This window comes from Chlorocebus sabaeus, chromosome 22, assembly GCF_047675955.1.
Source record: "Chlorocebus sabaeus isolate Y175 chromosome 22, mChlSab1.0.hap1, whole genome shotgun sequence".
NCBI classification, from domain to species: Eukaryota; Metazoa; Chordata; class Mammalia; order Primates; family Cercopithecidae; genus Chlorocebus; species Chlorocebus sabaeus.
This window is the reverse complement of record NC_132925.1, coordinates 86,224,345-86,250,948: the sequence shown is the minus strand read 5'-3', so window position 1 is coordinate 86,250,948 and position 26,604 is coordinate 86,224,345. Positions and strand designations below refer to the sequence as shown.

Below are 26,604 nucleotides of genomic sequence, written 5' to 3'. Positions count from 1 at the left end.
GAAGGAAACCCTACAATGTGAGGTCGAGGAACAGCTAGATTTGTTTTCATAGTTTGTATTCTTACTATAAATCATCACTCAAAATTGACACATGAATACAAGTAACACATAAATACATCGTTTCAAATAATTAAAACAATACAGATGGCCATGGCCGGGTGCGGTGGCTCACGCCTGTAATCCCAGCACTTTGGGAGGCCAAGGTGGGCAGATCACCGGAGGCGGGAGTTTGAGACCAGCCTGGCCAACATGGTGAAACCCCATCTGTACTAAAAATACAAAAATCAGCCAGGCGTGGTGGCACGCGCCTGTAATCCCAGCTACTCGGGAGGCTGAGGCGGGAGAATCGCTTGAACCCGGGAGGCAGAGGTTGCAGTGAGCCGAGATTGCGCCACTGCACTCCAGCCTGGGCAACAAGAGCAAAACTCCATCTCAAAACAAAAAAAAAAACAAAAAAAACCAAACACACAAAAAACAAAACAAAACAAAATAAAGATAAAGTAACAAACCCCTTTACCTACCCACCTCCTTCAAATTACAATGATAGTTCTATGTGACCCTTCCAAATTGTTTTTCATAGAATTGTTTTTCATAGCGTGTATGTATGTGTGTGTATGTGTCACCTGTGCATTTTGAAACATAAATACAGTTTGTGTATTTTAAATTTAACATAAGTGGGAACATGCATTCTATGGCTTCCTTTTTCCCGCTCAATAGACCTTACAGATCTTCCCATATCTGTATGCAGAGATCTAACAACTTTGCAGTTCATGTAAAATATTCCATGTATGAATGTACCACAGTTTATTTAATTGTTTTCTTTGTGATGAACATTTAGGGTAATTCCAAAATTTTTACTGTTTCAAATCATGCTGCCTTGAATATCCTTTTGTATGCTTCTTTCTGCATGCAAGAAAACTTTTGTCTGGGATGACAACTCAGAAGTACGCTCTCCAGGTTGGAGGGTATGTGTGTTTTTAATATCCATGCTTATTGCCACATTGTTCTTCACTAAGCCTGTGCTCTTTTACCTCACACCACATCTCACTGCCTCAGCAGTCACTTCACTCTGCAGAGTGACCTCATGTGTTCTGTATCTTAGGCTGCACAAAGGAAGTCTTGGGGGTTGGGTCTGGCCTCTCTCTGGGATATTAGCAGCATCTAAAGCATCCGTTTAGAGCAGAAAGTCCACAAACCTGAGCCCTAGATTTTTGGAATCTGTTTTGCACCAGTGACCAGATAAAAGGCACCAAAACTTATTCTTCTCTCCCTTGCTTTCAGTGCCAGGTGCTTAGATACTGTTGTTTCTTTTGAGTGAAATATTCATTCCAGGTAGCTAATAGGTAAGTAAGTTCCTAACACAAAACCAAATCTTCGTTTTGGAATGTTTGCTCGCTACAGTCTGGTTTCATGACAAATACTGCCTTTATGTCCCTGTTAGTTGGGGAAGAAAAATATCCAATCTGGTATGTCTCTGATGTCCCGTGTTCTTATTATCTGTTTTATTTTCACACACAGTAAACTCTCGCTATTATTATGGTGTTTAGGGTTTGTGCCCTTCTTATTTCTGAAATCTCTGAGGTGGTTTAGAAAATGGAATTTGATGAAAAGTGGGGCAATTGGGAATGGAAGCAAAGTCTGCTTGCCAAGGTGCTTGAGGGGAACTGATTGCTGACACCTGGACATGGAGTTGGCCTTGAGGTTTCCCAGCAGCAGTGGCAAAAAAGAGCGCATCCTGACACACAGGGTTTTTATCCTTTCGACAAAGGGAAGCAGCCGCACGCATTCACAACAGCACTTTCTAGGAAGCACATCCAAGGAGGAATCTCCAGCGCAGGTCCTTGTGTAAGGTACATTGTTGGGGTACGATGAGCCATGTCTTCGCCGTGCTTTTGTTGGGGTCAGAAATGCTGTGCAAGCAGATGGTCCCTGCATTCATGGTTTTCAAAGGTCAGGATACGACATTAAACTGTGGTATAAGGAAAACGAAAGCACGTCTCATTTCTATAAAAATGCTGCTTTTTTAGTATATGAATTAGTATAGGATGAAAGCCGGGAAGATGAAAAAAGAGTAGTTTAACATAGCCATTATTTAATCATTCACAAAGTATTGTTTAAAGCATTTATTATGTGTAAAATATAGTCCCATTAGACACATTCCCTCTTTGTGCTAACTTGGTTTAACTCAAAATACAAAGGAATACAGGAATTTATGCAAAGAACATCCTCCCCTGCCCCTGTAAAACCATCTTTAAAGATATGTGGTTTTATTATTTTACTCGAATGTAATTTAAATAAATGACCAATTTTTTAAAAAGAAATCCTTGAATATTCTTCAGTAAATAGATAACAACAGGGTATAATGAAACACTGTTTATATTTAAATGACTGCTTTTAAACGGTGTGAAAGCAGCTTAAATGGGTAAAATGCTGCCCTTTTATGTCAGTAATTAGCCCCTTGGTCCTTTTTTCACGATAATGCAAAATTGTACTTCTCTTTGGGCTTACACAAATTCTGAATTATTGAAATATAAATTAATGGTGAATCTCTCTAAAGCTCTTTTCAGAATTTTTATGTGGTGGGAGTGAAATTAAAACATCCAAAATTCTAAATTAGAATGTGGTGAAGTGGAGACAGCCAGCTAGAATTTGGTAAAAGACAGGTGTTTAATAAATTTTTCCCTAGACATCCATGGGTTGGTACTAGTGTGGTGGGGCACAGAAAGCTTTGGCATGTTTTAGGTTGGCCTTGTGAATCAGCTAATAACATCCATTGATGGATGTTATTAAAGCCAAGTGGGACAATAGTAGGTTAGATGGCCTGGTTTTGGTTAACCCTGAATGAGGAAACACAGACACGATGAGGTTGGGATTGGAGAGGACATCAGAAACCTCCATGTGGGTCTGTTCCTTTTTCAGACCCACTAGCATGACCTGCCCTGGGTTACACAGTGAGAGACGAACCGCATGGGGATGTAGGGCAGAGCATCTGTCTCCCAATCTGTTTTCTTCCCACTCACCTCAGTTACAACTATGACTCCAGGTTGAAGTTGGGCATCTCCTATCTGACCAAGGGACAGGGTCTAAGAACAGCAGGGGCAGTGATGACAAAAGATTAGCTCTTTCAAGCAAGCAGGGCATTGAGTCAACTTTTCATTATCTCTTCAATTATTTTATTTGTGTAGTATTAGGTTGGTGCAAAAGTCATCGCGGTTTTTGCCGTATCTTCCAAAAGATAGTTTCCATCATTTCTCCCCCCCCTGCTTAATTTCATACAATACTTTATTGCTTTCTTCATACATACCAACCCGCAGAAATCATTTGGCCATAGATTGCCACATTTATTTTATGGAAATAGCCAGGGCACAGGCCAGCGGATGTAGTAGGGCTGGAGGGAATCAGCAAAGCTGGCTAACAAATGCAGTGGGTCTTTTCTCAGTTCTCTTGTTTTTGTGTGGTTAGCTTGCCCTGTCTTTTTGGCCATAACTGGAGGCACAGTGGTTATTGCCTTTGTTACTAGCTGACATTGGCTGACATTGCTGAGCTAGGTGGGCTTTCTGTATAGGGTCCTGTGCTGAATAACAATGTTTCGGTTCATCAGCCAAGATCAAAGTGGGTGGTCCCATAAGATGATAATGGAGCTAAAAAATTCTTATTGCCTAGTGACATTGTAGCCATTGTGCCTTTGTAACACTGTAGCACAATTACTTTATTTTAAAAATAAATTTGGGCCGGGCGCGGTGGCTCAAGCCTGTAATCCCAGCACTTTGGGAGGCCGAGACGGGCGGATCACGAGGTCAGGAGATCGAAACCATCCTTGCTAACCCGGTGAAACCCCGTCTCTACTAAAAAATACAAAAAAAAAAACTAGCCGGGCGAGGTGGCGGGCGCCTGTAGTCCCAGCTGCTCAGGAGGCTGAGGCAGGAGAATGGCGTGAACCCGGGAGGTGGAGCTTGCAGTGAGCTGAGATCCAGCCACTGCACTCCAGCCTGGGCGACAGAGCGAGACTCCGTCTCAAAAAAAAAAAAAAAAATAAAAAAAAAAAATAAATAAATAAATAAATAAATTTGGTAGCCAGGCGTGGCTCACACCTGTAATCCTAGCACTTTGGGAGGACGATTGCTTGAGCTCAGGAGTTCAAGACCAGCTGGCAGAAACCTCGTCTCTACCAAAAATACAGAAAAATTAGCTGGGTGTGGTGGCACACGCCTGTGATCGCAGCTACTCAGAAGGCTGAGGTGGGAGCCTGGGAGATGGAGATTGCAGTAAGCTGAGATTGTGCCACTTCATTCCATCCTAGGTGACTGAGACCCCGTCTCAAAAAATAAAAATAAATAAATTCAATGTAGTCTGAGTGTATGGTATTTATAAAGTGTATGGTAGTGTAGAGTAATACCCTAGGCTTTCACATTCACTCATTGCTACTGACTCACTCAGAGCAACTTCCAGACCTGCAAGCTCCATTCATGGTGAGTGCCCTATACAGGTGTACCGTATTTTGGCTTTTATACAGTATTTTTACTGTACCTTTTGTATATTTAGATACAACTGGTGTTATAATTACCTATCGTATTCAGCACAGTCACAAACTTTACAGGTTTGTGGCCTAGCAGCAATAGGCAATCCCATATAACCTAGGTATGTAGCAGGCGATACCATCTAGGTCTGTGTAAGTACACTCCGTGTTCACACAGTGATGAAATTGCCTACAATGCACATTTCAGGACGTATCCCTGTTGTTAAGCTATGCATGACTGTAATCTTCTCTAATTCCCGTTTAATCTTTACCATAAACCCACGAGGGAGATACTGTTAAAATCCTCATTTTACAGGTGAGGAAACAAGGCTAGAAATGGTTCTATTGCTTGCACGAGGCCGTGCTCCTGGTAATTGGCAGGGCCAGGATTCACACCTGGGCTTCTGACTCAAGCGCGCATGCTCAAGTGCTAGGCCGTGAAAGGGAGTCCAGGCTCACAGGCTGATGGTGCCTAAACAGCAAGCAGAGGAGGATGTGGCCAAAGGGCGGAGCCAGAGTGGAGACCCGGGAGGGAGCTGACGGCAGAACCTCTTAGGTGGAGGTGGGTCTCTCTGGCCAGGCTTCACATTCATGCTTTTGATTAGTGATTGGAACCAAGGTCTGGGGACTGGCATAGAAACTTTCCAGGTTAGGGTTCAGTCCCAGCTTTGCCTTTCACTGGCTCTGTGACTGGGTCAAACCCTTTCTGCATCTGCTCTTTTTCTGAGGAAGAGGAAATAAAATAGCTAAAGGTGTTATCACAGGCTGTGGCTCCTAGAAAGCACTGTGCTGTGAGCCAGAGGTTTAACATGGGCTTCAACCTCACAGCCGTCCTGTGAGGTAGGTGTCGTTAGCCTTAGCTGTAGGTGAAGAAACAGGCTTGGGAAGCCCAGCCGGCTTGCTCTGGGGCACCTGGTGAAGGGCTGACTGGACGGAGGATTGGACAGTGATAGGTCCGTCCCGCTGTGCTAGAAGAGCTTCCTGGACAGTTTGCTTGGATTGGAGTTTAATTTCCAAAGCCATTTTTTAGATGTTTTTACCAGACTGAGCTAGTCCATCTATCCCACCGAACAGCCTAAGACTGTAGTGGTCATGGAGAGTTTTGGGGTGGATCTGGTGAAGAAATGAACTGAAAATGAGCTTGCTGGCCATACCCCATCATCATTTAGACAATAAAGGGTGGTTAATTTCCTTGGAAACACCAAGGACAGAGAGGGGGCTAGTTGAATGGTCAGGATCTGATTCTTCTGCGGCTGGAAGACTGAAGCCTGTCTTTTCATGGTGATCCAGGGTAAAAAAGTTCAAAGCTTAGCACACTACCCACAAGGCTTGGTGGTTTCTTTACGTGTGACTTTCTCAGCTGACTTGAAATCCACCAGCTGTCTCTTGTTCTCTGCTTGGCCCAGGTGGGAGCCCCTGATAGTTTCTTGACTTAAACGTTGCTGAGAAGAGGAAATAAAGCAGGAGCTAAGGAGCATAACGATGTCAGGGGGATTCCGGCCTGATAGGCATGCAGTTCCTAGATTTGGAGTCATGATAACCATCACTAACACCTGCGTGGTCAGGGGCGTCCTATATGGCACTTCATCATAGGGTCTGATTTTTATCCTCACAGCAGCCTCGTGAACATTGCTGATATTTTACACACCTGGCAGCCAAGGTGTAGGGCTGTCAGATGATTTGCCCAAGAGCAAACAGCAAGTAAGCAGCAGAATTAAGATGTGGCCCTCTCCTGCCCTTTCTGCCACACTGTGTTCCTCATGCCATGGAGTCCTCCCTGCAGGTCACTCGGGTAAGAGGCCAAGGCTCACAGATAGGAGCTGGCTCGCCAGACCTAGGGCTCCTCAGTACCCGGGTGATGGGCTTGCTTCTCTGACATGTGGTCCCTGACCTCTGGTTTCTCACCTGTAAGATAGGGATCATAGCATTAATAGCCGTGTTGTTGAGAGGATTAAAGGTGATTTTGCTCTGTGAACAACAGATGCTGGCCTGTTAATTTCCTTGTGCATCAAGTCCCACTTTCTCAGGCGTTTAGGCTCTGCCCTGCTCTGGCTGCCTCTCCAGCCTTCCATCCTATCAGGAGAGTGGAGACTCTGGAGGAAGACAGATCTTGCTTTGGGTTCTAGGTTTGGCGCTGACTGACTCGGTTTGGGACTGAACAAATGATCTCACCTCCCTTGGTCTGGCTTCCTCATCTGTAAAACAGAGATGATAATTCTCATCTCACTTTTCACGTGGAATCTTTGTGAGGAGGCAATACAAATAACGTGCGAGGGAGCTCTCGTTTACCAGAAGTAATTAGTTAACAGCTCGAAAATAGTTCCAGAGTCTTACCTCCCAGTGAAGTTTAAGGTTTGGCAGTATCTGAGCACTGGGGGAATCTTTTCCTATACCCCCCTTGAAGTGCTGTAGGGTTTTGAGAATCAGTCACACGGCACACCTGTTAAATCCCTGTGTTCTTCCATGATTACTGCCTTTCTTTGCCTTACGATTTTTTCCCGTTATTGTGGCCTAGTCCATGGAGGTTGGGAAGAGGAACGTGCCCCTTCCCCTCCCTTTCCTCAGCAAGGGCTAGTTCCTACTTATAGCTCAGGGCTCACCCACAGCATAGCACTGCGTGGAAGCCTGGTTGGGGCACTGGGTGAGTGGTGCTGCAGCAGAAAGGCCTCCTGCTGAGATGCTGAGGTCAGCATTTTCAGCAGCAGGGAGCCCTGTGACTGAAAGCAGAAAGACCAAGTACAGTGTGAGGACTCTGGGGTTGGTGATTGTGGCCACATTGATGGCTTAATGGAAGTGTGTTCCCCTCTGTGCAATGAACTAGTAGGGCCTGTGTCTTGGGGCCTGCACCTTTTGATTGCAGGTACCAGGCCCAGCATTTTATCTGTGTTGCCTGTCTGGACAACAAGCCATACGGTAGTTACTAGCATCCCCATTTTGCCGGTGAGGCAGATGAAGCTAGAAGGAGTTAACTAAATTACCCCTTTGCTGAGGGAATAAACCCATAAGATGACAAATGAGGTCTGTAGTCACTTTCTTCACTGTTCCAGTGCTGTGCCCAGCACTGAGTGTGAGGGATGTCATGGAGAGAATGCTGAATTTGGAGTCAAGTGGCCTGGCTTTGAGTCCCTGCTCTATAACTTTATTTCTGTGTAACCCTCACTTTCTTCATTGGTCATAAAGCAGGAGGTAAAAATCTAAATGGGATCTATGTGAAAGCGTTTTATACTGTACGAAGCTATATCCACATGGGCGGCATCATCCTTATGGCTGTCTGTTTAGAGAGGGCCTCGAGGAGAGGACTTGGCCTCATCTTGCCTTCTAATCCCTCACTGCAAGGCCCTGAATCCTAATTCCACTCCATGATGCCAGTGCCACATCTGGGCCCTACACAGAAGCATCATACCCACCAGCACAGCTATGGTGATTGTGTTTGGGAAGAGGTTGAAGTTGCAGAAAGGGGGTGGTAGAGAGGGATTGAAAGAGCCAACCAGGCCAGAGCTTGACAGGACCCTCCCTCTTTCCCTACCCTCCAGACAGGAGCCACATCACCATTTTCTTTTCTTTCTTTTTTTATTTTTGAGATGGAGTCTCACTCTGTCACCCAGGCTGGAGTACAGTGGCAGTATCTCGGCTGACTGCACCCTCCACCTCCTGGGTTCAAGCGATTCTTCTGCCTCAGCCTCCCGAGTAGCTGGGGCTACAGGCGGGTGCCACCACACCCGGCTAATTTTTGTATTTTTAGTAGAGACGGGGTTTCACCATATTGGCCAGGCTGGTCTCGAACTCCTAACCTTGTGATCCACCCACTTCAGCCTCCCAACGTGCTGGGATTACAGGCCTGAGCCACCGTGCCCGGCCATGCCTCACGATTTTCAAAGGCCAGTTTCCTGACTCTTCCTTGAGCTCCTGGAGGGTTGGTAGAGTTTACTGTGCTTATGAAATGCAAACTGCAAATGGTTCTTGCCTCGTAATGGATAGGCCTGTAACCCAGCCAGCCCTCTAGGCAAGCAAATGATATTTCCTAGTTTTAAGTGTGAGCTTAATATGTGAGTTAATTTCACATCTTCCTCCTCTTCCTAAATCTGTCTTTGTTTTGTCTGAATAGAAAACAAAATGAATAACTGCAGTAATGGATTTGGTCACACCACTAGCTGGGTAGCCACCTGAGGCCGGAGTTCTAATATGTGGGTCTTGACTGCTTTCTGTGCACTGTGGCTTTGCGCGTTGGGTGCTGAAGCTGGGGAGCTGGAATCAGCTGGTGTGTTCTCTGTAGAACTGAGGGGACGAGCCCCCTGGGGTGGAAGCAGCCCTGCCATCTGAACCACAGACTTGCTTGTGTTTGATCTTATGCTGTTTTCTTACTATTTCTAATAAAAATGTGAACTCCTTGTGGGCAGGGACCCAGTGTCCCGTTTCTCTTGAATCCTCTACAGCTCCTGGCATGAGATGTTTGGTAAGTAATAGACCATTTAATGAAGCATCACTCTTTACCAGGCACCCCGAGGTTGTTTGGATTGCTTTCCCTGTTTTCTTAATAGGTGTCCAGTGGTCTCTCTTTCCAACGCAGGAACAGAGTGCTGGAGGTAGAGACTGTGATTGCTTCATGAAGATATCAGAACTCGCACAACCCAAACACAGGGCTCCCATCAAAGTAGTAGTTCTAGGGCTGCAACCTCTTCCCAAAGATGTTGCAACACTTGTCTTCAGAGCCAGTTTCTGCTTTTCATTTTGCTTTGCCTGTGGCTAAAAATGGGATCCTGTTGCCACTGACCTTACTCCCCAGTCTTTTCTTGAAGAAACTCTTGAGTATTTGTAAGAAAATCAAATCTATCTTCAAAGAACTAAGTTTTCTTATCTTTGAGAATCTTGAGTGCAATGTGTCATGGGCTCTGAAGAAGGTCTTACGTTGACATTTTTGAAAACACTCTGAGGAATGGCAATATTATCAGAATTACATGTCCAGTTTCCCAAGCTTACTACTTTGAAGGAACACATATTTACACAATTCTGATGTATTTATTAAACAAACAGCCTTACCACTTTGCATCCACACTTCTCTAAGTCTGCTGTCTTGTCTGGCCTGACTTTCTCCTTGTGCCAAGAATTCCTTCACCTTTTCTCTTTAGCCTTTGGCCCCAGGAAAATGGGAAAGTGAGATGTTTTGCTCCCGGCCAATGCCTGATTTTTAAATGCCTTCCTCATTCCCAGGCGAGGCACATTTTCCTGTTACCTCAGAGTAAAGGGACTCGGTTCTAGGGTTCTGCATTGTGATGCTACATGCCTGACGCTTGCTAGGGTTTGAGGGTCCTTGGGAACTGATATAATCGTAGCATTCACAGCTGTCGTTCAGGTTATTTACAGAAGTAGACAGAATTACTTCACTTGCCAGCAGGGCGTCTCGAGCTTGACTCTGAAGAATACGTAAGTTACTGCTTTTTTTTTTCTTGCCTGTTTAAAAAATGCATTTTTGATACCAGGAAAGTTAGACAATTTAATCTTATCTGTAGCAGAGGGAGCTTCATCCTTGCTGTGTGAAGCTGTGCGAGACGACAAAGGCTTGTAGAAAGAGGCCTCTTGCTTATAATTGAAGCATCTGTGACCTGAGGCAATGGTCTGCAGCCAGGATCGGATAATCAACACTGGTCACTGGCACCTGGCGTTGGGACCGGGCAAAAAAATAACAGAATTAATTGGTTTCCAGTAAGTAGTAGTATCATGACATGTTCATACTTTTTAAAAGAAGCCTTGTTGAGATTGAGATATAATTCACACACCCTATACTTAACTAATTTAAATCATACAATTCAGTGTTTTTTACCATATTCACCATTAAGCAACCATCATCAAAATCAACTTTAGAACATTTTCATCACCCAAAGAAACCCCATACTTATTAGCTGTCACCCCATTTTCCATTCTATTCCCCCTCCCCAGCCCCAGCCCTAGGCAACTGCTAATCTGCTTTCTGTCTGTGGATTTACCTATTCTGAATATTTCATATAAATGGGTTCATACAATGTGCGGCCTTTTAGCCTGGCTTAGCATAGTGTTTTCAAGGTTGATCCATATTGTAGTGTGTATCACTACTTCATTCCTTTGGTGTTTTTTTTTTTTTTTTTTTTTTTGCGGAGTCTTGCTCTGTCTCCCAGGCTGGAGTGCAGTGGTGCGATCTTTGCTCACTGTAAGCTCCGCCTCCCGGGTTCACGCCATTCTCCCGCCTCAGCCTCCTGAGCAGCTGGGACTACAGATGCCCACCACCACGCCTGGCTAATTTTGTTTTTTGTATTTTTAGTAGAGATGGGGTTTCCCCATGTTGGCCAGGATGGTCTTGATCTCGTGATCCACCTGCCGTGACCTCCCAAAGTGCTAGGATTACAGGCGTGAGCCACCGTGCCCGACCACTTCATTCCTTTTTATGGTAGAATAATCTTCCATTATATTGACATACCACATTTATTTATCTCTTCATCAACTGATGAACATTTGAGTGGTTTCCCCTTTTTGGCTATTGTGAATAATGTTGCTGTGAACGTTCACGTGCAAGTTTTTTGTGAACTTAAGTTTTCAGTTCTCTTGGCTATATTCCTGGGAGTGGAATTGCTAGGTCATATGGTAACGTTCACATTTTGAGGTACTGCCAAGCCGTTTGCCAAAGCAGCTACGCCATTTTACATTACCACCAGCAACACATGGAGGTTCCCATTTCTGTACGTCTTTGCTAACACTTGTTATTGTCTATCTTTTTAATCGTGGCCATGATAGTGCATATGAAGTGGTATCTCATTGTAGTTTTGATTTGCATTTCCCTGATGACTAATGATAGTGAGCATCTTTTCATGTGCTTTTTAGCCATTTGTATAGCTTCTTTGGAGGAGGATATATTCAAATCCTTTGCTCCTTTTTATATTGAATTTTTAAAATTATTAGTTTGTGGCAGGGCATGGTGGCTCATACCTGTAATCCCAGCACTTTGGGAGGCCAAGGCGGGTTGATTACCTGAGGCCAGGGGTTTGAGACCAGCCTGGCCAGTGTGGTGAAACCCATCTCTACTAAAAATACAAAAAATAGCCAGATGTGGTGGCAGGTGCCTGTAGTCCCCATGACTTGGGAGGCTGAGGTCAGAGAATCACTTGAACCCGGGGAGGCAGAGGTTGCAGTGAGCCTAGATCATGCCACTGCACTCCAGCCTGGGCAACAGAGTGAGACTCAATCTCAAAAAAAAAAAATTATGGTTTATAAGACTTATTTATATATTCTGTATACCAGTTCCTTTTTGGATGTATGATTTGCAAACATCTTCCTGCCTGCCTTCCTGCCTTCCTGCCTTGCCTTGCCTCCCTCCGTCTCTCTCTTTTTCTCTTTTCTTCCTTTCCTTTCCTTTCATTTTTTTCCTCTCTCTCCCTTTCTCTCTTTCTCTGTTTCTTTCTTTCTTTCTTCAGGCTTTTGCCCTGCTTGCCAGACTGGAGTGCAGTGGTATGATCATAGCTCACTGCAACTTTGAACTCCTGGGCTCAAGCAATCCTCCTGCCTCAGCTTCCTGAGTAGCTAGGATTACAGGTGTGTGCCACCCAACCTGTGCTAATTTTAAAAAATTTTTGTAGAGATGGGGGTCCTGCTATGTTGCCCAAACTGGTCTTGAAATCCTGGCCTCAAGCAATTCCCTGCCTCAGTTTCCTAAAGCATTGGCATTCCAGGCATGAGCTACTCACTGCTGGCCTCTTCCATTTCTTGATAGTATCCTTCAAGCACAAAAATGTTTACTTTGGATGATGTGTAATGTACATTGTTAGAAGGCCATAGCTGAATTGAATCTTCAAGGTTGCCTGTTCCAACTCCCTTGTCTGAGTGATGGGAGGCACTGTGGTCAGAGAGGAAGGGCCTTGCTGCGGGTCACAGACCCAAAAAACCAGGACTGGAGCGTAAGTCTCTGGACTTTCACCTTGGGACATCCTCAGTTTCCACCCCACTGTCTCTGAGGGTTGAAAGGTTTGGGCATATATGTAGGGAAAGATAATTGGTAGGCTCTGAAGCACACAGACGTCACACAAACGTCTCATGTCCCTTGAAGCACACAGACCTCACACTCTGCTCTGCTTATGAGACCTGTGGCACCTTCCCTTTGTTCATTTGTTTTTCAATAAGGAAGAGTCGTGTTAGAAATTTGGTCCTTTCTTCCAGAAGGTACATTATATAGCCTGGGGCCACACTGTCCAAAATGGTAGTCACTGGCCACATATCATTATAAGAACTTAAACTAATTAAAATTAAATGAAATTTAAGATTGTGTCTCAGTCATAAAGCTACATTTTGGCTAAGCATTGTGACTTATGCCCACAATTCCAGCATTTTGAGAGGCTGAGGCAGGGTTGCTTGAGGCCGTGAGTTGGAGAACAGCCTGGGGAAACATAGTGAGACCCCATCTCTACCAAAAAAAAAAAAAAAAAAAAAAAAAGAAAAGAAAAAGAAAAGCAATTAGCCAGGCATGGTGGTGTGTGCTTGTAGTCCTAGCTAGCTACCCAGGAGGCTGAGGTGGGAGGATCACTTGAGCCCTGGAGTTCAAAGTTGCAGTGCTTTGTGATCATGCCGCTGCACTCTTGCCCGAGTGACAGAGTGAGATGCTGGAAAAAAAAGCCACATTTCCATTGTTCCTTATTTATATATGGCCACCATATTAGAAGACATACGGGTTGTTTCCATGATTGCAGCCAGTCCTGTTGGGCAGCACTGGCTGTACCCACTGGCATTCTGTCCACTCCTGACCCAGTGGTGCCCTGGACACACAGCTATGATCTGTCTTCTGTGGGTCCTTCATCTACCAGCTGCTCAGGCTTATTATTTATGTAGTTGCCTCTGGGCTTCCTAGCAAGCCCCCTACCTAGACTAGATGGTCTGTGGGCCCTGCCGGTGGAGACACTTCTTCTGCATAGTTTTTGGATGTGGTTGCCAGTATAAACACCAGTGCCTTTCCTCACCTCAGCCAATAGGTGTGACTTGCAAAAATAGAGCTGAAAGATGCTTGCAAGAAGTGTGTTCTTTCTTGGAGACATTAGCTCCTAAAAGTGAATGCTGAATGAGTGGATGAACTGATCTGCGCTTTGGACTAGGGGAAGATGTTGAAGAACTTTTTATCAAAAATTTTATTGATATGTAATAATTGTACATATTTATGGGGTACATGTGCTATTTTGATTCGTGCCTATAAGGTGTAATGATCATACTGGGTAATTAGGGTATCCACCACCTCAAACACTATTTCTTTGTGTTGGGAATGTTTCAAATCATCTATTTTGAAATATACAATAAATTATTAACTATTAGTCACCCTACTGTGCTATCAAACACTGGCGCTTATTTCTTCTATCTAACTGTATGTTTGTACCCATTAACCAACCTCTCTTCATCCCCCTCCACCCCCTCGTCTCAGCCTCTGGTAACTATTATTCTACTCTCTATCTCCATGAGATCAGCTTTTTTAGTTCCTACATAAGAGTGAGAACATGCGATATTTGTCTTTCTGTGCCTGGCTTATTTCACTTACCGTGATGGAAGTTGGAGTACTCTCGAGTTTAGTTCTTTTGGCTGCATTGGTTGATGGCCTTTTGGGTGGGTACTTCCTTTTAGAGGCAGTCAGTTCCAAGAATTTGCAAGATGCTGAGTGAATTGGGGCAAGAGGCAGGAGCTAGAACACGGGGTGTTCTGAGACAGTGACATGAGGGAGACGGGTGTAGTCCTGCTGGGTGCCCTGTGTGGAGGTTCCCTTTACTGCAGGTTCCTGTAACCTTGAGGGTCATCTGAACCATCGATGCAAGGTCAACGGGCTATGGAAAAAATCTCAAAAGCATTCTATGTGAAAGGATATTTTACCACATCTTAGTGAAGGGAGACACTGTGATTTAGAACAAGCTAGGATATTATAGACCAGAAATGAGTCTGGGGACTATCTCAGGCAGGAGGAAGGATTGACCCAGAATCGTAGCAAATTCCCGGTGGCACAACTGAGACTGGCATCCAGGGCCTCTGGCTCTTTGCCATAGGCACATTCCAAGTGCGTGTTGTATGTCTTCATTTACACAAGGACAGGTACTTCATACACACAAGCAAGCAAAGCAACTTCTCGGAGACATTGCCCAGGCTTAGATTTTAATTTATTTAACCCACATTAGGCACTCAGTCCTGCCTTCAGGCCCCCCCTTCTAATTCTCATAATTAGAAGGTATTAAGAAACCTTTCAATTACGGCAAGATCACCGGGGTTCTCATTTCTTTTTCTTATCTCCAGCCTATCTCTGTAATCTGTTTTTCGCAGGGAGGACTGTCCTTGACTTTAAAGAAAGCATTCAGAAACAAAGAGACTTGTTATTTTTGAGGTCAGCCTCCTCTACCAGACTGTGAGAGCCTTGAGGGCAAGGACAGTGTTGTCTCTTATCACTACTCAGGGACTGGTGCAGAGCGTTCATTTGGTGAATAGCTGTAAAATTCTCATTTTTAGGAGAACTCCCTTTTGCTGGGTTTCTCAGGTATGAGGTCCCTTTTCCTTATGGTCTTGAAACTTTATCAATTCCAATTTAGAAATAGTGACCTGAGGAAATGGAATAATTCTTCTGTCCATGGCAGAGGGGAGGTGGGGGGAAGGTGCCCATTTTGCCTTTGAACTTGATACGAGCGGAGAACAGTCAGGTTTGTGCTGAGAATGTAAGGGTTACTTTTTCCTGAATTGGGCAGTGGGTGGATGGAGCCCAACAGGACATCCTGGGAAGGATTCCCAGAGCAGGGAGAGGGCAAGCACAGAATTGTGGAAGGAATTCCGTGCCATAAACACAGAATATCTTATTTAATAGTGGAACTTTTTTGTTCTCTTCTTTAGAGGTGGATAACAGTTCTTTTCAAAGACAAGCTTAATGACTACTGTGCCAACACACAAAACTACAAGATACATTTAAGCATTGGTTTAGCACCAGAAATGCAGTTTACAAAAGGTTTGCATGAAAATCTTAAAAACAGGTTGAAAATGCCCTAGGCTCAGCTGGTGCACTTTTAAGTTAGTAGAACAGGGCTCTAGGGATGAGAGGATGGAGCAGGGATGTGACATAGGTCAGGGTACATGTGCACCTGGCCTTTGAAGCCTCTTTTGGGGTTCATTTTAATTAATTTCTTGTCTAGCTTTTACCACGGCCTAAGTTTCTTTGGTTAGAGCAGAGTAAGTTTTCAGGCTGAATTTCTTGGATCATTGCCTTTGTTTTCTTTTTCAAATAGCCTGTGGATGTCTGGCCTTTTCAGCCAAGGAAAGAAAATGGAAATGGTTTTAAACACTCACTCACTTGAGCCATGAATTTCAACCATGTATTAATTTGCTTATTTTTGGATTTTCAAATCTTCTGAGAAGCAATGAAACCACACAGGGGCAGGCCGCTAGGTCCTTTGGAGGCTCTGCAGTGGCCTTGAGCAGTGGGGAGAGGCCCGGGAGAGTGGACCTGTGCCCTCCCACTCGTGCTGCCCACACAGCAGCCTCCTCCCTCGCTCCCTCCTTCATGTATCTTCATGTATGTGTGTTTGAGGTTCTGTTCAACATTTTATTTGGGGAAAAAGTTTCTGAAAGCTTTTGTAGGCAATAGAGGAGAGATTGGTGTATGTCTTATCCTTGCTCGAGTTGGCAAGGACTCTGGGCTGAATATTTAGGGCTTGGCTCTTGTTCCCTCTACCTAGGTAGATTATGTAGTGAGGTCTCACTTGCCTTTAACTCATAGTTATTGCTTAGCTCTTAGGAGAAGCAGAAATAAAACTCCTGGTGTCGTGAATGAGCACAATCCCTGTAATAAGTGATTTCTGTGTATTATTGATAGCTTGAAAAATATTAAGTGTTACCTCCATTTTTAAAATATGAAATAAAGGGCTAGATCAGGACATGAACTCATTCCTGTTGTCTTCCAGAGCTATTTTACTAAGGAGGAGAAGACCCAGCAGTGAAGAGTAGGTAGTAGCATGTCAAACCTGGTAGCTTTGCAGTAGGGAAGGTGGGCAGTACAGTGGGAATAAGCTAGAACGAATGATTCCATGATCAGTATGGGGCTTTGCAGGTTTTTGTTATTTTCTGCTTTGGGTGTAGGTTTTGCTTTGCAAAGTCTGAAGGTGACCTATTTAATTCCCATATATTTGGAGCTCTCAGGATGTGCCAAGGATCAGCCCAATTTTCTGAACGTTAACTGAGGGAGTCGGGAGTCCTTCCTGAACTCAAGAAGCTCACAGTTCAGCTGGGGATAGATGGCCTTGAGCTTGTGTTTTAGGGCTCCTCTGGTCCCAGGTAGTGAGCCCAAACCCAGCACAGACTAGATTAAGCCAAGGAGGAATTTATTGGCTCACATTGCTGGCCAGTCCAGGGATAAACTGGAGTCAGCTCAGGGGCTCAAATGATGTCACCAGGATCTGGTTTCTCTCTCTCCAGCCTGGCTCCACTTCCTGTGTGTTGATTCCATTCTCAAGAATTCTCAGACACGACCTCCCCTTGTAATTGCAGGATGACTGCCAACAGTTTCTAGGCCTACGCCTTTCCACCTTCCAGCAAAAGAGAGTGTGAGAGTCTTTGTCCCAGTCCTTCCAGATGGAGTCTTGTTTCTTCCCATTGTCTCAGATTGGGTCACGCGCACGTCCGGAACCAGTTGCAAGGCCAGGGACACGTGCAGCACTGCTGACGTGGGGCCAGGTCTTGTGCGTCACCCCTTGACCTGGGGAGGAGCCAACTCTACCCTGAGTTCCTGGGCTAAGAATGGAAAGAGAGTCAAGTTTTGGTTATTGGAGAAAGGTCATGATGTGGGCTTGAACTCTGACCTGACCCATTGTTAGGACAGCCTGAACTTGGGGCTGTATTCCCACCTGATATAGCCTTAAGTCAGAATTTATTCCTGTATGAGTTACAGCATCTTGTTACCATGTGGTTTTAGCTGCACTGTGGGTTTAGACATCAAATCTTGTCTTCCCTGAGAACATCGTCCTTCCTAGAGGTGGGGTGGAAAACTTATTTCAGGTAAGCATTGGGACCTTGACCCTGACCTTCATGGTGATTACTATTTGAGGTTTTTCAAACACATAGTGAGTAAGGATAGCTGGTGCAATGGCACGCCCTCCAGTTGGCTACATTATCCAGATAAACATGTCTTAATCTTTCTGAGGTTTTGTATAGAAGAGTGGAGAATTGTACCAACTTTTCTCCCCCCAGTTGTACATCTTGACTTTGTCACTGAGCCTGGATTCCTCATCTGTGAAATAGTAACCCCTCAGAGTTGCTATGAGAAGTAAATGAAGTGATTTGAGTAAGGCATGGCACCTGGAACATAGCACACCGTGCATAAGAAGCAGCTATTGTCATTATCTCCTAATTTGTCAGATGAGCAGGGCATATTGCCAGATAAGCTCTTTAAAGTGTTAATGTTCGCATTCTATAAATCTAGGAAAATCTTTCCTCCACTGCCCACCCACATTTAGATTTTGAGAACTGCATCTTCATTGAGGGTAACATGTTAGAAAGCTCTCAAACATTATAGCCCTCCCAGAACGTATAGCGCTTCATCATTCACCGAGTACTTTCGTGTCCATTCTCTCATTCAATCCGAGAACAATCTATGATGAAACAAAGCAGGTATCACAATTCCTGTTTTATAGATCAGGAAACTTAGGACTTAGAGAGATCAAATGACTTACCCAAGGGCATAGTGGCTGGAAAGTTGCAGGGCAAGGCCTATTGCCAGAATCTTCTCAGATATCCATGTCTGTTGGAGCATTCTGCTACTCCAGTGTGGATTTGCTTTTCTGATGGATTTGACTGGAGAACTACATTGGATATCTCATCAAAATAAGAAGCCTTGAGTTCCTATAGTGAAAAATAAGATCATCTTTTCACTTTGTTCATTGGCTTGATTTATTAGGATTGTATTCGCAAACCTTTCCTGCCATTAAAGCAAATGACCTTAGTTTATGTTGTATGAAATAGCATTAAGTCAAGTTTACAACATTTCAAAGTTATGGTCAGTAGCTTTCCAGTTAGAACCTGAAAAGCTTACCTAGTCGAAGTTTAAGTTGTTAATCCTGGAAAAGGTAAAGACTTCTCAGGGAGGTTGGGCCGCTATGAATGACAGCTAGACCCTCAGTTCTTGGTCTGTTAACACGTGGCCCATTTCTTCCTATCTGCACCCCTCCTTAAAGCTTTGTGCACTGGTAGTATTTACAGTACTGGATGGTAATTATGGCATTAATTATTTGAGATAAATGGAGTGTGCCCAGTAGCCAACAGACTATTGTTAGAGCATTATTAGTATTTTTATAGGTCTTTTGGATAGCATTCTATTTCAAGACATTTGAAAATGTAGACCAGATTAGTCAAAAGCATTGTACATGATCTGTCCATGAGTGTAGACTCTCATTAGAACTTCTGGAATCATTCTAAGATATACCCAGCTAGATAATACTAACTCATACCAATTAAAAGGAAAGACTTGAGTTTGAATTATAGAATGTTGGAGAGAAATCTAGTTTTATTACTTTTAATATTGAAGTCAAATTTTGATTTTTCTTTTATGGTCAATATTACCTGGGTCCTAAGAAAGATTGCAAACCTATTTTCTTACCCTTTTTTTTTTTTTTTTTTTTTTTTGTGGAAGCTTTATATAATGTTAGCCTTTACATTTAGGTCTGTGGTCCATTTCAAATTAATTTCTTTTCTATGGTATGAGGTTGAGGTTAAGAGGTTAATTCCACCCACCTCCCCTGTGGGTATCCAGTTGCTCCAGCAACATATGTTGAAAATGCTTTCCTGTCCTCATTGAATTGCTTTGGTACGGTTATTGAAAATCAGTGGATCACATAAATTTGGTTCTGTTTCTAGGGTCTCTGTTCTGTTCCATTGACACATTTGTCTTTACGTGATTTCTGCACTGTTGTTATTACTGATGCTTTATTTTAAGTCATAACATTGGAATATATAAGTTCTCCAATTTTTGTTCTCTACCTCTCACTATAAGATTGTATTGGCTATTCTAGGTCCTTTGCATTTCTATCTCAATTTTAGAATTAACTTGTCAATTTCTACAAAACAGCCTTCTGGGGTTTTGATTGAGATGATGTTGAATCTATAGGTCAATTTGGGGAGAAGGATAGCTTAATAATGAGTTTTCCAATCACTAAGTATGATGTATCTCTTTAGATCTTCTCTAATTTTTCTCAGCAATGTTATTAGTGTAGAGGTCTTACATGTATTTTATTTTTCCCTAATTTTTATATTATTTTTGATTTTATTGCAAATAGAATTTTAAAAAGAATCTACTAGTTGTTTATTACTAGTATATGGAAACATGCTTGATTTTTGTATATGTTGCCTTGTACATGCCACCTTGTCACATTTACTTATTACTTCCAGCAGTTTTTGAAGATTCTTTAGAATTTTCTATGAACACAATTATTTGGTGAATAAAGACAGTTTTATTTCTTCCATTGTAATGCTTATTTATGTGTATATGTATGTATTTTTCTTGCCTTATAACATTGGCTAACACCTTCCATACAGTATAGAATAGAAATGGTAAGAGTGTAGACATCCTTGCCTTCTTCTTGAACTCAGAAAGTGTTTATTCTTTCATCATTGAGTACAATGTTAATTGGAGGTTCTGCATAGGTGTCCTTTATTGATTGAGGAGGTTTCCTTCTGTTTCTATTTTCCTGAGAGTTTTTGTTATGAAAGGGTGTTGAATTTTGTCAAATGTCTTTTCTGTGTGTATTGAGATAATCATGGTTTTTCTCCTTTATTTTATTGTGGTAAATTCCATTGAATTTTGAATGTTAAACCAATTTTGCATTCCCAGGACACACCTCACTTGGTCCTGATATATTATCCTTTTTATATATTGAGGGATTTGATTTTCTAGTATTTCGGTGTAGGCTTTTTACATGTACTTGAGGGATATCAGATCTGTACATTTTCTTTGTAATGTCTCTGTCTGGTTTTGGTGTCTGGGTTGTTCTGGACTCATAATGTGAGAAATAGTGTGGTATCAGTTGCTCTGTCATGAACAGCAGCAGAAGTCTAGTTTTCTTTAAGTGTGTAGAGTGATGACTGTTAGGTAAAGAGTTAGAATTGTTTTAATGATCAGCCGAGAGTCTCTGCTTAGTAACATGAGGTATCTATGAAATGGCATAACTGTTGTGTATGAAGCAGTGCATCAGAGAGGCTGGGAAATGCTTTAAGTGGATTGAGCAACTCATACCATTCCTTATGCTAAAATTGCACTTGTATTTTATTAGCAAAATTTCTTTTATCACTGAGGGAATGAATTATCTATCTGATTGCCACTCATAATTTATGGAGTTATCAATTAATAAGGTTTTATTGTATGTTAATATGAGACTCATTTTTTTCCTTTCTCCCCTCTTTGGGTTGTATTTCTTCCAAATAAGAGCTTAAATTCATGAGTCAGCTAGTACTGACCGGCATCTGTTGAGTTATTTTGCATAAATTTGGCTACCTGGCCTCAGATAAGAATGTCTTTTAAATCATACAGTGGCATTGTTGGTTGCTGATACTGCTGTGGTTTGGTTTAGCCATACTTCTGTTTAAAAGAAGGGTTATAAATTCAGTGTAACTCAGAGCAGAGGTAAAGTATAGAATGGAATTAGAAGAAAACGAAGCATCAATTTTGGTAAAGTAGAAATCGTTTATTAAATAAGCAGTGGGTGACGGGGAATTGGGAGTAACCATCCTGGTTCCCATAGTGATGGTGCATCCAGGAAAAATACAGGGAAAAAGGGAATCATGGAAGAGTTTTGGGTGTGTGTTGTCATGCTTTAGGAAACTTGCCCATTTCTACACCTCTGTCTTCAGATTGTCGTGTTTAGACACACATCCCACACAAAGTGCTCAGCAGTACTTCTTGTGCTCGTCTTTATCCCCTGGAATCTAGAGGATGGCACCTCTGGGGGAGTTATTGTCTCACATGATTTAGAAAGACCTCCACTATTTTCTTTCCAAGAGTCCAAGGAAGGTGGGTGAGTTGTGGGCCGAGCCTGGCACCTATAAGCAGGGATCTATACCACTGCTTGAAGCATCTGGTGACCTCTGCATAGGCTTCCCCTCCCTACTGTTGTCACCACTTCCATGGGTGGTGGGTGGCATTGCACGGTGCCCATGGGGTGGTGTGCATGTTCTCCAATGTCACCCGCCCTGCCTCATTGCTGCCTCCTGTAACAGTATTATTTGTTTCTCTGGAGTATCCTTATCAAAAAGGTCTTGGGGACCATTGCCTAAAATGTTCCCCAGCATGAAATGTCCCCCACACTTGCTCTGTACCCATGCACATCCTCCTTTTTTTTTTTTTTTTTTTTTTTTTTTGAGACAAGGTCTTGCTCTGTTGCCTGGGCTGGAGTGGAGTGCAGTGGCACAATCACCGCTCACTGCAGCCTTGACTCCTGGGCTCAAGCAATCCTCCTACCCCAACCTCCCGAGTAGCTGGGACTATAAGAGTCCCACTATGCCCAGCTAATTTTTAAAGTTTTTTTGTAGAAGTGGTGGTCTCAGTATGTTGCTTACGCTGGTCTTGAACTCCTGGCCTCAAGCAGTCCTCCTGCCTCGGCCTCCCACTGGGATTAGAGGCATTAGCCACTGTGTCCAGCCTCCTCCTCATTTCTGTAGACATATCAAGTCTGGCCTCCTTCAGGAAGCCTTCCCTAACTAACTACTCAAGCTCCCTGTGTTTCTTTCCTTTAGGATCTATTTTTTGCATGTGTATGATTTAGTATACCCTTAAGAATAATGTGTTTGGAATCGTCATTGAGAAGACAAGGTTTACGTTAGCAGATATAGTCTAACTCTGATTTTTAGAAAAGTGATAGAGAATAGAGACTTAAAAAAAACCATGACATTCTCACGTAGGTTTTGGGTATTTGGAGATAGGAGTAAAAACATGTCTTTAAACGACACAATGGGAAGTGAAGTGTTCGCAACAGCCAGAACATTTACGTTATAAAGTGTCAGAGCAGATAATTTAGGCTAAAAGAAACAAAGTTAAATGATTTGGGGGCTTGATTTCTCTGGCTTGACCTCCCTGGATTATTGGCTGTTTCCTTCACTTCCAGACTGTCTGGTAAGATTTTTTACAGAGGTACCTTCTTATTAATGAATTCTTCCCATCACACCCACTCTGTTTGAATTTCTGAATTTCCTTCTCCTTTTGGTTTCTGTACCTCAGCTTTCTTCTTATTGAGGCTTCTCTGACATTTTCTTTGAGGGTATTGCTATCAGAGTCAGACATGCCCAGGATAAGATTCCAGGCTGTGTAATCTTGAGCAAATCAGTGTTGCTGGTCTACTTTTTTTTCTTAAAAGAACAAGGAAGCTTGCCTTGCAGGGTGGTTAGAATTTGAGACAATGTGTGTTGCATGCCCGGCAGGTGGCAGGTAGCTAATAAAAGGTGTGCACTTGCTCGACACCAGGGGTCCCCTCGGTCTTTGGTCTTTGCATATCATAGATACTCAGTAAGTGTTCCCCCAAAGGATTACTGACATTACGAGTAGGGTAATGTTTATAGCCAAGGGGAGGTGAGTGTCATCAGGCCCAGGTTTTTATGCCTATCTCTGCTGAATTGTTGCAAAGTTATATTTCATCCTATTTACCAAGTTGTATTTACAGAAGACTAGTCCTGTTATAACAAAGCCCATTGAAACAACACCCAGGAAGTAGACCACAAGAAGTCAGTGGATATCGTACTCCGTGTCCTGCACGGGGATCTGGGAGTGAATAAGGGAGAGAGAGAATGTGGGGTGCAGAGGATGCTGCCTGCAGGTGAGACTTTAACCACACGATTATTCTCAGTTCTGGAGCAACGGCTCTGTTCCAGGCGTTGTCTCCAATAGTCACAATCACGCCACAGAGCTGATATTCTTTTCTATCTCACTGAGGAGTAAATAGAGGCCCCAAGAGGTTGCATCTGGAGGTATGTGAGCAAAATTTGGAGAGAAGTACTAAGTGGGCACTTCACAACAGGGGAAGAGAATGAAGAGGTGGATAAAGATAAGTGTTAAGCACTTTTTGGGGGTACTGGAATTTTATCATGTCTCTTGATTTTTAAGAAAGTGGCCTATTGGCTAGATTTTGAGACTTTCATTGTATTGTTCAGTTGGCTTTTGCATGTATATTGCTTTTATGTTTTTGGTACGTTTTTCCAAAACCCTTTAAATTAGTTGGATTTTATATTGCTCTTAAGTTTGATGAGGTGGACGCTTTTTTTTTTAGCTGGGAGGGATAGAGAGGCAGTGAGTGTGTTAACAGAAAACAGCAACCTCAGACTCCAGCCCCTGCTCTCTTGTTATCCAGCGATGTGACGTTGAGCCTGATGCATGACGTCTTGGCAGCGGAGGTGCTGGTGCTCTGTCAGCCTCCTGGACCCATGACTGAACATGCCTGGGGTTATGAGGAGGTTTTTGTTCCTGTCACGCTGGCCACAACTGCACAGCCAGTGGGCGAGGATGGCTGAGATACAAACTGAGAATTTTGCGCTTCGACCTAGGCTCTTTGCTAGATCAAACTTCTTTTGATGTCTTAGCCATGCCCACTCTGAGATATCTCTCTCCAAGTTATTAATATATCTGTTTTTCCCATCATGTTTCCCCTTTTGGCTTCAAAGGAGCTCAGAACGAAATTTATTGCTTGATTATGGTTGCTGGGTTGGCCAAGGTTTAAAATTTATGTTTTTAACTTTTTTATGTGATTCCCTCCCCATTTTCATTTTGATAGTCTTGTTGTTTATTGTATATCACCTTAAATCCATTTGAGAAGTACATCGGGTCTACGTCTAAAAATCACGTATGTGGGAGGAGGGCCATTAGGCAAATAGGACACAGATGGGGGTGACTTTGGCTAAAAAAGTTTGGGATAGATTTTTGTATTCTCTTGTGTTATGTTATTCCCTATCAGATGGTCTTTGCAGCTCATTTTGCTGTCTTCTCCTGTGTGGTCAGAATCAGGGGAGAGTTTTTCTTTATAAAAATGATTTGTTTTCCTGATAGAACAGTACTGGTGGGTAACATTCAGTTCTGACCTTGTAGGCAGACCTGGAATTCCCGGAGGGTGCAGGGACCGCCGCACTCGTTCTTCTTTGTGACAGGCCCGAAGCAGCTTCCCTGGGGTCCCCAGCCTGCCTCCTCCATGGCTGCTGTGGCCGTGGGTGCTGAGCACGTGCAGCTGCTGCCTGACGCTCCTGGACAGGGAAGGATAGATTTGGGGCATAGTTACTAGGTGTCACTGCCTCCTTTTTTCAGCCTGGCTTTTACAAGTAGTTTTAATTTACTTGACAAACACTTATTTGGCATTTCCTTCAATACACTGGGTACTGAGATGGGTACTGTATTTTTAGGCATTTAATGGGGATAATCGCAGCATCGTTAATAATTACAAATATGATCGATCCATCATATAGACAACACATTTCAGAAGAAGAACATTAAAAAGACTGATAGTAGTAGATGTATGCAGCTGTAGTAGAGGAGCTGAAGCCACTGAGTTACCCTGGGGTTTAAAGTTGGGAGCAGCATTCCCATCTCTAGGCTGTGTTCTTGTGTGGGAGGGCCTCCTTGGATACTCTTGACAGGAATTCCAGGTACTTGAACTCACAAAGAAAGTGCCTGGGGCCCTCAGCCCTTTGGTGTGGCTCCCAGGGACACCTGAGTTATTTCCAGAGGTGGCGTGGTGGGTAGAGTGTGAGGGCTGGGCTGGCCTCGCCTCCCCGCCCCTCTCCCCTGTGTGGCTTTTCCTTTCTGTAATTCAACTGATTGCTTTTCCTTCCAAATTGCTGGCTTAAGCTTTATCTTATCTAATTTTATCTCCTCCAGCCTTGCACATCCAGAGCATCGTTAGGGCCTGTGCCCATTCTGTCCCTCCCACTTCTGGTCTCCCTCCATGTCCTGAGGGGATAGTGACGGAGTCTGCATAACCTCCGCATCTTCTTGCCTGGTGGGGCAGCTAGGGTGGTGCCTGCAGCCTCTGGAACCTCTCCTTTCTGTGTGCCCCTCAACCTCATGGATATACTGGCGTTTTCTAGGACCTGGCCCTGCTTTCTCTGTCCCTGTCTCTCTCTGCCCACTGGTTTCTGTGACCCACGCCCTTCCCACCCCATTCTGCCCCTTTTGCTCGCTTGCTTTTCTTACCTTCTGTCACATTCACATGCTCACTATTTCTTTTTACTCCAAGCATCTGTTCCTCTAAATCATGAACTGCAGTTGGCATAATTAAATATGTAATGTGTTTATTTTAATATCAATATGTCTCTTCATACACATATTAGTAAGAGACTTGGCTGTCAGCACTGGGCCAGATCACCGTTTGCAGATGTCCACTCACGCCAGCTTCCCCGTGGGGCATTTCTTATGCACCTCATCCGTTCTCTTTCTCCTTGTCTCTCTTTCTTTCTCTTTTGTTCTGTGTACATCTCTCTGTATGTCCCCCCTGGGTTCCTCTCTAACACAAATTGCTCCAATAGGTCGGCACCGTTTCCTCTCTGTAAACCCCAGTTTGTAGGTATCCACAGGCACCCAGGCAAGGGTAGAGGAACCAAAAGCACTTGTTCACGCTTGCTCACACAGGGACCAGTAGAGACCTAGAGCTGCATGCCACGTCTTTATTATCCTTGCTGCCAGCTCCTCTGGTACAGCAGCCCTGTGACAGTTTGGAATTTGAGCCTGGGCACTCTCCCCTGAGTGCATTGGTGACGTAAAGGCAGGAAGGCAGGAGCAATCACAGCCTCCCCTCGCCTGTGGGTCCCAGGTGATCCCCCTCCCCAAATGGATGTAGGGAAGCCAGTTCATCTGCGAAGCATCTGGAGTGGAGTGACAGGAAGCAGAGGATCCAGTATTAGAATAGATTACATGGTATGTGCTTGTCGCTTCCGCTTAAAGGTAAATAAAAATCTATCTTTGGCTTAGAATTCTAGCCTCCTGACCTGGGGGTGAATATTGACTGGCAGCCTTTACCTCCCATGTAGAAAAGGGTTGCATGCCAGGGTTATAAATTAGAGCTCTGCAATGGATGGATCTTCTTAATGTTTTCTGTGGAGTGGAATTA

The 26,604-nt window shown here is 43.6% G+C and overlaps 1 protein-coding gene and 1 long non-coding RNA gene across 17 annotated transcripts in view; one reads left to right on the top strand and one right to left on the bottom strand.

Annotated features, from left to right (window-relative positions):
* The window catches only part of CACNA1D (calcium voltage-gated channel subunit alpha1 D), a 479,329-nt gene that overhangs the window by 169,357 nt on the left and 283,368 nt on the right, over nt 1–26,604 (top strand). The window lies entirely within an intron of this gene.
* LOC140709851 (uncharacterized) lies at nt 9,619–25,274 on the bottom strand. The gene is made up of 2 exons (XR_012090625.1): nt 14,055–25,274; nt 9,619–10,169 (listed from the first exon to the last, which is right to left on the bottom strand). It is a non-coding gene; the product is annotated as an uncharacterized lncRNA (long non-coding RNA).